We start from the raw sequence: 11,324 nt of genomic DNA on the forward strand, positions 1-11,324 counted from the left end.
ACCCTTGCATGTCTAGCCGCCCCTACGCCTATCTTAGGCGTAGGGGCGGCACCCGCTTGATCATAGTTTAGTAGATCCGATCCGTTACGATTGCTCCTTGTTCTACAAGGATTAGTTTAATATCTGCAATAGTTAGGCCTTACAAAGGGGGGAGGATCCAGCGGCGTGTAGGGTGACGTTTGCTAGCCCTAGAAAGGATGTTCGGGGATCAACCTCGTGTTGGTTTTTAGGCCCTGTCTAGGATCGGCTTATGATCACCGTGCGCGAGCGCGAGGCCCAACCTGGAGTAGGATGATCCGATTATGCGGTGAAAACCCTAAATCGTCGTAGATCTCATTAGCTTTACCTTGATCAAGCGGGACCACCATATATTCGGACACCCCGTCTGAATCATGGGTGGATCGGCTCTTTGAGCCGATTCACGGGTTAACTCGAGAGCCGATCGAGGCTCGTATTTAACGTTTACGTGTGTGCCCTGCGAGGAAACTAAGCGAGGCATCATCCACACCTTCACGACCAGGTATAGGTCAGGTGGCACGCCCTTGTGATAAACATCGGTGCGTGCGACCAGGAGGCTTTGCGGGCCGTCGCTCAGAGGGACTAGGGCCAGCCGCAGCCCTAGTTGTTCCCGGCTCTACGGTGTTGCCCGTCTCTGCCCGCCAGTGGGTTTCTGACGTCAACAGAGACGGAGTCGGAGGGGCCACGGGGCCTCCTCCCCATAGGCCAGCGCGGCCATGGTGGAGCCCGCGCGGCCCTGTCGTGTGGGACCCCCCTGGCTCGCCTCCGACTCTCCTTCGGTGTTCTGGGGCCTTCCGGGAAAAATAAGATGTTTGGCGTTGATTTCGTCCAATTCCGAGAATATTGCCCGAACAGCCTTTACTGGAACCAAAAACAGACGAAAACGAGAGCGGCACTTCGGCATCTTGTTAATAGGTTAGTTCCGGAAAATGCATAAAAACATTATAAAGTGCAAGCAAAACATGTAAGTATTGTCATAAAACAAGCATGGAACATCAGAAATTATAGGTACGTTGGAGACGTATCAGGCGCCGGCCTTGGTGCCCTTGGGTGGTGTGGCTGGTGTGGTGGCCGGCCCCCTCCCTCTCTCCCTCATTATATAGGTGGAACCCCAAGGGTTAGCCCAAAGATTCGAATAAGAGTCCAACTCAAAAACTTACCAAAGGGTGAAACCACTACTAGGGAATAGCCTATAGGTGGAGGCAAGTTGTGCCGGCGCACCACCTTGTGCATGCGCCGGTGGCAAGGATTGACGGCGCACCACATTTCAGACGCGCCGGCGAAGAAGGAGTACTGCCGGCGCACCTTGGGGAAAGGCTCGCCGGCGCTATTTCCTGGCATGGCCCCGGCCGATTCGGGCCAGGCCCAAGAATCATTGCCGGCGCACCGGCCCGAGTGGTGCGCCGGTGGAGAATTTGCTATTGCCGGCGCACCACGGGCCGGTGCGCCGGCAATGATTCTTGGGCCCGGCCCGAGGGTGATATAGCCGAAAGGGGTATATGTTGCCGGCGCACCATGGTCCAGGTGCGCCGGCAATAACCTGGCGAGTTATTTCAGCCACCAACCAGCCCACTCACTCACACACTCACTACACTCCACTTCTCCACACAAACCCGAGCCTTCTCCCAACCCGAGCTCATTTTTGCCCATTTCTATCCCCAATTTCACCAATTTGACCAAACAAAATCAAAAATTTTGAGCAAATCTTCCCTTCCTACATGCATCTCCCACATCCCCCTATGTAGATCTAGATCTACTATCCCGCATTGACCGCTCAATCTAGATCTAGATCTAGAAAGTCGGCTTCCATACGCCATTGTCGCGGCGCGTCGTCTCGATCTTATCGACGAATATATCAAACAAATAGGTGATTAATGAACAAATTAAGGAATGAAATCGATGTATGTTGGACATTTGAAGAAAAGCTCTCGTGTGTGGCATATATATATGTTGTGCTTGTGCTTGTGTGTGTGTTGGCGTTGAAAATGAGTTGCCAACGGTGCGCCGAAATGTTGATTCTTCAAGTTTCCGTTTCGGCACATTTACGGCGCTCCTATGTCCTACCGTGTAGGAAGGTCATGCCGAAATTTTCCGTGAAAACTACCGACGGATGCATGGTTCTAATGAATTATGTAATCTTACCATGCGAGGCGATAATGGTTATCGAGATGAGTGAAAGCATCGTGATGAGATATCCGAAACACGCGATCATCGACATGTATGAAAATAACCGCACGGAGGTATTGTGTCCGTTCGGGAGATGCAAACGAGGGAAATGGTTTGACCCGTATTCGGGCAAGTTGCGGGGGCACCTGCTCACTAATGGTTTCATGCATGGACACACTCAATGGATGAGTGATGATGGCGCGGAGGTCAATGGGGCGACGGCGGCGGGTGGTAAAAATGGCCGGCAAGAAGGAGGGCATCATGATACGATGACGATGAAGAGTTTGTCGCACATGACGATAACCTTGACGACGACAATAACCTTGACGATGACAATAACCTTGACGACGACAATAACCTTGACGACGACGAAGAGGTGCCGCTAGCTTCGGTCGTGCGGGACCCTCATCTTCAAGATCTGCTTCTCGAAAAGACGAAAGGCGCCAAGCGGAAATCAAAGCTTGAGCAACTCGAGATAGACTCGAATACTCCGTTGTACGACTCAGGTCGCGGGTTGGGGAGTCTCGCTTGAGAGTAGCTCTCGATGTCGCTGCGGATGAAGGCGAAACACGGATGGACGGACACAAGCGTCGACGACATCCTGGAATACGTGAAAGATCTCCTTCCTGCCGGGAACACGTGTCCTGGTAGTCTAGCCGAGGCCAAGAGAATCACGTGCCCTCTCGACTTACCCCATGAAAAGTATCACGCCTGCATCAACGATTGTATCATGTATCGCAAGGATCATATGGACAAGACCAAATGTCCTGTGTGTGAAGCTGAACGGTACAAGAAAGGGAAGAAGAAAGCTCGTCGGAAAGTTGTGTGGTACTTACCGCTCGCCCCCCGGCTTCAACGGTTCTACGCGGACCGCAAGGAAGCAAAGCTCATGCGGCGGCACGCGAGAAAGAAAGGAGCGGTGTTGAATGATAAAGAGCGGATTGAGCACCCGGTCTTGACGCACCCTTCGGATGCAAGCCGATGGAAAGCATTAGACAATGAATTCGGAAGTTTTGGGGCAGATCCCGGAAACATCGGGTTGGGTGCGAGCACGGACGGATTCAATCCGTTCGGAAACCGAGCAGCACACATAGCACATGGCCCGTGTTTGTATGGATCTACAACCTCCCGCCCAGGCTGTGCATGAAGAGGAAGTACATACGAGATGAGTATGCTAATTCAAGGGCCGACACAGCCAGGAAACGATATCAACATGTATCTCGAACTATTAAAGGAGGAGCTTGAAACGTTGTGGGCGGAGGAAGGGGTAGATACATGGGACGCCGTCGCGGAAGAATATTTCCCTTTGAGAGCCGCGTTGATCACGACGGTGCGGGACTACCTCGGATACGGTTACATTTCGTGCCGGGTGTGCCATGGACACAAGGCATGTGTCGGGTGCATGGAAGAGACGATGTTTTTGCAGCTTGGTAAGGATGGCTCTTCGAAAACGGTTTACATGGGGCATCGAAGGTGGCTACGAGAAAGCCGACCCGTGGAGAAAGCGTGGAGATCCGTTCGATGGTACAAATGAACCCCGAGGACCTCCACGTAAGAAGAGCGGCGAAGAGATCGATACATTACTGAATGGTTGGAAGGAGTGCCTGCGCAGGGAAAGATTCGTCAAAAGCACGGAGAGAAGAAGAAGAAAAAGGAAACGACGCCGCTCATTGGTGTATGGAAAAGGAGGTCCGTGTTTTGGGACTTGCCGATCTTGGAAAATTCTCGATACACCTCACTTGCCTTGATGTCATGCATATTACAAAGAACGTGTGCGAGAGCTTGCTTGGCACTCTTCTCAACATGCCGGACCGGACCAAAGATGGGCCGAAAGCAAGACAGGACCCGAAAGTTTTGGGCATCGGGGAAGAGCTTCGGATCCCGCCGGCCCAAGAGGGACGATCGGAGGAGGAGGCGGACGGCGGTCGAAGCGCAAAAGGATTAAGCGGCCGGACTATTACGTGTCCCCCTCCTGCTTCACTTTTAGTCCGGCCGAGGTCGATCAATTTTTCAATTGCCTTGTAGGAGTCGAGTGCCCTTCGGTTACTCGGGCTAATAGCGGATACTGGACCCCAAGAAACGAAACTTCGGCGGCATGAAGTCTCATGAGCGTCACGTGATGATGACGCGAGATTCTTCCGGTTGCAATCCGAGGTATAATGGATGACCATGTCCGTGCAACGCTGATCCGGGCTCTGTAACTTCTTCGACGTCATAACTCGGAAGTCGATATGCGTGAAAGAAACTCGCAAGGCTCCGGGAAGAGATCGTGGTGATCCTATGTGAGATGGAGATGTACTTCCCGCTTGCATTCTTTGACGTGATGGTCCATCTGTTGGTCCATATCATGGATGATATCGTCGGTCTAGGGCCGGCATTCATACACAACATGATGCCGTTTGAAAGAATGAATGGGGTCATTAAAGGATACGTTCGTAACAGGTCACATCCGGATGGAAGCATCGTACGAGGCTGGCTCACCGAAGAGTGCATCTCTTTACGCACGAATTATCTAGACATCGAGGACCCTGTTGGTTTGCCTCAAAACAAGTACCTCCGTAGGTTCGAGGGAGTAGGCCACAAAAATGGAAGGAAGGAACTGCACGTGCACATGTCACGGTCGGAGTTCCGACTTTGACAGAGCCAACTTAGTAGCGCTACAACACATTGACTTGATCGATCCTTGGTTGAAAGAGCACAAAACCATGATAGAGAACAGTGGCAAGCCGATGATGACGGAAGCAGAAATATACAGAGAGCACAACTCCTCTTTCGCGCGTCGGTTCAAAGACCACATTGATGCTAATCCCCCACCAATGGATTCGACAAGGATAAACTAGTATTGGCCTTGTCACATGGCCCCAGCGCCCAACATCATGACTTACCAAGCGTACGATATCAACGGGTACACATTCTACACGGAAGAAAAAGACAAGAACGGTGTTTACCGGAACTCGGGAGTAACGATGGATTCTGGACGGGTGACGTAAAGACTAGATACTACGGAAGAATCGAGGAAATGCGGGAGCTTAGCTACTGCTGGGGAGAAAGTGCCGATGTTCCAGTATCGGATGGGCTAAGAGCGTCGAGAAAAGAAGACCGGTATTTCACCACCATGTTTCTACCCGAAGCCAACAAATCAAAGTCCACGAACGCCATCGCGCGAGAATGAGCCATGGGTGCGGCGGAACACGTGCACCAATGCTTCTTCATAACCGACCCATCCAGGCCTAGCCGTGTTATCGTGAGGAGAGGCAAGAGGACCATCGTCGGAATGGATGGAGTCGCCAACGAGGAAGACTTCGAAGGACAAGTCGGAGACCCAATGATGGAAGAATCCGAGGATGAAGACACAACATACACCACAAGAATAAGCGGGACCACGCTCACAGAGGTCGGTCGACCCTTCAAAAGAAGAAGTCACGACACGGGGCTAAATTATTCAACGACAAGCAAGAAAAGCAAGAAGAAAGCGAAACACTCTTCTCAATCGATGATGTAAAAATTTATTTGCAATCTATAACTCATATTTTGTGTAATTCATAACTACTCATATGGTCATGGCCAATATTTTATGTATGACTAATTAATATTGTGTTGGTCAATATTTTGTGTATGTATATATAACTCATATTTTTTTGTAATGCCTAATTAACTCATATTGCTTTGTTATTATCTTGAAAAGAGAAGGAAAAAAATACTATAGGATTTGTGGGAAAAGAAAATAAACATAAAAGAAAGTGAAAAGAAATAAAGAAAAGAAGAAAAATAAAATAAAATAGAAAAAGGAAATGTTTTAGAAAAGGAAAAAAATAGTATAGGATTTGTGTTGGTCAATATTTTATGCATGCATGTATATATAACTCATATCTTCATGTTTTTACATAACTCATGCATATTGCTTTGTTATTATCTTAAAAAGATAAGAACATAAATATAATGCATAACTCATTTTTTGTATATGATTTGGGAGGAAAGAAAATAAACATAAAATAAAGTGAAAACAAATAAAGAAATGAAGAAAAAGTAAAAGTAAAATAGAAAAGGAAATGGGCATCCAGGGGCTGGGGGCTAAGTCCCAGGTATAGCCGGACCCATGTTATTGCCGGCGCACCACCTGTTTGGTTCGCCGGAGTACGGTTGTCCCAGCGAACCAAACAGGTGGTGCGCCGGCAATAACATGGGTCCGGCTATACACGGGACTTAGCCGCACCGAGCGACACTTCTCCTCCCCATTCCCCAATCGAGACGAACCCTAACCGCGCCCTTTGTTCTTCTCTGCTGCCGCCACCGTCGATCTCGAGCACCGCCGTCCTCACAATCTCCCTCCACCAACATCCCCCTCTACTAGCCCCCACCTACCCCATACACGCCGCCGCGTGGAAGCCTCGGACCAAGAGGACCCGTACGTTGTCGCCGCCGTTGGAGACGGGGACGTCGGCACCACGGCCGTTGGAGTAGGGGACATCGGCGCTGCCGCCGTTGGAGTAGGGGACGTCAGCACCGTGAGGTTTGGTTCCCTCTCCCCTTCCCTCTTCCCTTCCCTCTCCCCCTCCCCCTGCCCTCTTTGGTTCTCCTCCAACAAAGAAATTTTGTTCAACGAAATCCTCCAATAGTTCTCTCGCTCGTGTGATTACATTTAGCATCCGTTTCTAGTTCTTGTAGTAATGAAATTGAAACACAATGCAATAGGGTTTGAAACTAATTTTTCTAGTTCTTGTTGGTTTGCGGTTACTGGAACATTATTAGTTCTTGTAATTTGTGGGTCTTGATGCTTGAAAATTGCATAGGTACTACGGATGCTAAGTGTGTTAGACTGATGTTATTTGCGGCATTTTGATAAAACATGAAATTCAAATGATTGGGCCAATTATCCCAAACCTGCGAGTGAGTTATAATGGTGTTTGTAGGTTGCATTTTGTCTTGTTTAAAGCTGAATGATGTGTTTGAGTAGCTGAAATTCAAAGGCATGCTTGATTTATATTTTGCAATTTGCTCGAACATTTCTTGCACTTACGATCAAGCTGGCCCTTTTATATCTACGAATTGCTCCCTATCACTTGGTTATATGATTTTGTAGTCTGTTCAATGCAAATGAAAATGTAGTAATTTTTAAATGAACCATATAGCAAGATGTTGGCTGCCTGAAATTCTATAAATGTAGTGCCTTCTATGACAATGCTCTCTGGTTCATTTAAATTCTATAAATTCTCTAGATGTTGGCTGGTTGATATAGCAATAATGCTCTCTGGTTCATTTAAAAAATGATGAAATGAACACTTTAGGGTTCATTTCATTCTGTGTTTCATTTAAAACAAAATAAAAATGATGTACATGGTTCTCTGGTTCATGCTTATTCTCTTTGGAATCAAGTTGAAAATGAACTTTATATATGTTGGTTTAGTTGGTTTAGATGAAATGCAAATGAAATGCTGATGCAAGTTGAAAATGCTCAATTGTTTAGTTCAAAATGCTCATGCATTCTCACTGGTTGTAAATTAATTTGGTTCAAAATGAAAATGCATCATTACCTACTGCCAAAAAAAGAAAATGAAACATATTGATGTAAAACTTTATTTGCAATGTATAACTCATATTTTGTGTAATTCATAACTACTCATATTGTCATGGCCAATATTTTATGTATGACTATAATTAATATTGTGTTGGTCAATATTTTATGCATGCATGTATATAACTCATATTTTGTGTAATTCATAACTACTCATATTGTCATGGCCAATATTTTATGTATGACTAATTAATATTGTGTTGGTCAATATTTTATGCATGCATGTATATAACTCATATTTTTGTAATGCATAAACTCATATTGCTTGGTTATTATCTTGAAAAGAGAAGGAAATAAAATAGTATAGGATTTGTGGGAAAAGAAAAGAAACATAAAAGAAAGTGAAAAGAAATAAAGAAAAGAATAAAAAAAAAAGTGAAAAGAAATAAAGAAAAGAATAAAAAGAAATGGCCAGCCGGGTCGGGGACAAGTCCCAGGTATAGCTGGGCTCACCTTATTGCCGGCGCACCACGTGTTTGGTTCGCCGGGGGTATAGTTGTCCCCGGCGAACCAAACACGTGGTGCGCCGGCAATAAAGTGAGCCCAGCTATACCTGGGACTTAACCGTTGCGCGTGCTATCTCTCTCTTCCTCTTCCTCACATCTTCCCGTACCGACGACGACGACCACCCGCCGGCGCCGCCCGCCGTTCTGCACCACCAGCCCCCCACCACCTGCCTCCGCTGTCGAGGAGGAGCCGCCGCCGCTGTCGAGGAGGAGCCGCCGCCGCTGTCGAGGAGGAGCCGCCGCCGCTGTCGGATCCACCGCCGCCGTCGGATCCGCCGCTCGCCAGCCGCCACAGAGAGGAGGAGCAGGAGCAGGAGACAGGAGACCCGTACCTGCCGCTAGCCGCCGCCGTCGACCCCTGCTGGTAGTCAGGTACGTCCACCCCCTCCTGCCCCCAACCCCCCCCGGCCCCAACCCCCCTCGCCCCCCTTGCTTTTTCAATGTTAGGGTTCATACTAAAATCATCAATTTGAAATTTTCTGGTTTGAAATTAAATGATGAAATGCAGTAGCAAATGATGAAATGCAGTAGCAAATGATGAAATGCAGTAGCAAATGATGAAATGCACTCATATTCATTCTATGGTTTGAAATTTTGAGAGAGCACTACAATGAATTCATTCTCTGGTTTGAAATTAAATGATGAAATGCAGTAGCAAAAAATGGGGATTTTCGATTGCTACTTTTCATGTTTTTAGGTATGTTCATAATAATATGATGGTTCTCTAGTTAAAATAATTTAGTAGGTTTAGTTAATAAAATTTGCTAGCACTAAAAATGCTGCCATAAATTGCTACTTGGTTAAAAATGCCCAATTGTTTAGTTCAAAATGCTCATGCATGCTCACTCGGTTGTAAATTAATTTGGTTCAAAATGAAAATGCATCATTACCTACTGCCAAAAAAGAAAATGAAATAGAGGTTTGGCTCAAAATTGATTTTACTTGCGGTAGCTAAAATGAAAATTGATTTTGTTTAGTTAATTGGCCGAGTGCATGTACAAGGTGAAGGAATGCTAGCAGTAGCAAGTGTTAGGGTTAGGCATACATTTAAATGTTAGGGTTAGGGTTAGCCAAGAATGCTAGGGTTAGGGTTAGCCAAGTGTTAGGGTTAGCCAAGAATGCTAGCAGTAGCAAGAAAATGGTCCATGCTATTGTAAAATACATGTTATTCTCAACATTTATATGTTCCCTTAACCAGAGAAAATGCTCTCTGCCGTTTATGCTCTCATGCTCATGCTAGTGTCAAATTATGTTAGCAATAAAAATAAAATGCTTTAATAAAATGCTTTATATACTAAGTCTTTGTTGAAAAAAGAAATCGAGTTGGGGTTTTTTATTATAGTGTAAATGAAATGGAAATGCTACTGGTTTATTTAAAATAGTTCTCTGGTTTAGTTCACTATTGCTAGTTCACTATTTAAAATGGAAATGAAATGGAGATGGCTGTATCAAGTATGGTGAAAATAAAAATGCTACTGGTTTAAAATGACAAATGAAAATTTAAAATGCAGATAGGTTTGTTTGCTAGTTGCTATTTGCTTTAAATGATGAAATGCAGTAGCAAATTCTTGGTTCATTTAACTTGTTGGTAAATGCTTGCAGTAGGTTAGTGTTAGCAAATGAAATGAGTTAGTTCTCTGGTTATTACTAAAAAATGGTCATACTACTCGCTCACTGGTTTAGATGAAAAGCAATTCTCTGGTTTAGAAAAGATCACAATCTCATGCCCATAAATATTTGGTGTGCTCTGGTTCATAAAATGCCAGCAGTAGGTTTAGTAGTCATTTTTGAAAGGAGGGCTAATGGAAAGTAAGCTCTGGTTCATAAAATGCTACCAGATATTCTAACAATTTTTGCCAGAGAGTAAGCATGGTGTTGATGTAACATGGTTATGGTGTAAAATGCTAAAGATGGTTTGAATCCAGGGCTAGCATGATGAAATTATGTTGTTGTTTGAGTGTGAGAATTTGATTTACATTCATCTACTGTAATGCTAAGTGCTACTGTAATGCTATTGTAGTGCTATTACTGATGGTTATTGTGAAATGAAAATGAAAATGAAGCTGCTCCCCTACTGTAATGGTCAAGTTATATTGTCTCTCGTTTATGGTGATGGTTATGGTGTTCATGGTGATGGTCAAGTTATATTGTCTCTCGTTTATGGTGATGGTTATATTGTCTCCCCTATATGTGAATTGCATTTACATTACGGGGATTGAGTTGCTATTGAGTGCCGGAATGTCGATTCATTTCCGTTCCGGCAATTCTAGCACTCGGCATGACCAATTTTTAGCAAAGGTCATGCCGAATTTTTCCGTGAATTCTAACTCTTTTTCGTCTTCTATTAGTGCAAGCCACCATGTCGTCTCAAGAAGAGTTAGAGGAGCACTACAATAGGCACTTCTTTAGGACGGAGGAGGATGCCGAGGCCGCTGGTGTTGGCGGCGACGAGGACCATGAGATGGAGGATGCCGCTGACGGTACAGGCTACAAGCATGGTCCCTATGGCTTGTCGTCTGCGGCCGATAAAAATGCGCGTAATGAGAGGAAGCAGCGGGAGGTGGAGGAAATGACGGAGTCAATCCTAGCCCAAGTCCAAGCTGGTTTGGTACCGCAACTGGTACCGCAACTCAAAGCTACACTCGTACCTGAAGTCAAAGCTGAAGTCGCCGCTGGAGTCCAAGCAGATTTCAACGCTCTACAAGCGTGGTATGAGGGTGGCAAACAAGGCCCCCACCCCGAAAATGCAAGTGGTTAGCTTCAACGGCAGCAACTCGATGGTGCCGCCGTCCGCCGGCAATGACAATGTTATAATGGAGACTCCTCCGGCCGCCGGCAATGTCGCTGGTGCTAGGGATTCACCAGTCCATGCCGGGTAGCAGCCCCTCCGTCACTTGCACGCCCGCCGCCGCATGTGCTGGCCCGTCGACATTAGCCGAGCTCCAACGCCCTCACGGTAATTAACTAATGTGTACATCAAGTTAATATATTAGTTTCGTCATCCTTGTCCTCTCTCTAACGCCATACACATGTTCTCGCGAGGCGCTCTCGACGCCATGCAC

Source organism: Lolium rigidum, chromosome 5, assembly GCF_022539505.1.
Source record: "Lolium rigidum isolate FL_2022 chromosome 5, APGP_CSIRO_Lrig_0.1, whole genome shotgun sequence".
Lineage (NCBI taxonomy): Eukaryota > Viridiplantae > Streptophyta > Magnoliopsida > Poales > Poaceae > Lolium > Lolium rigidum.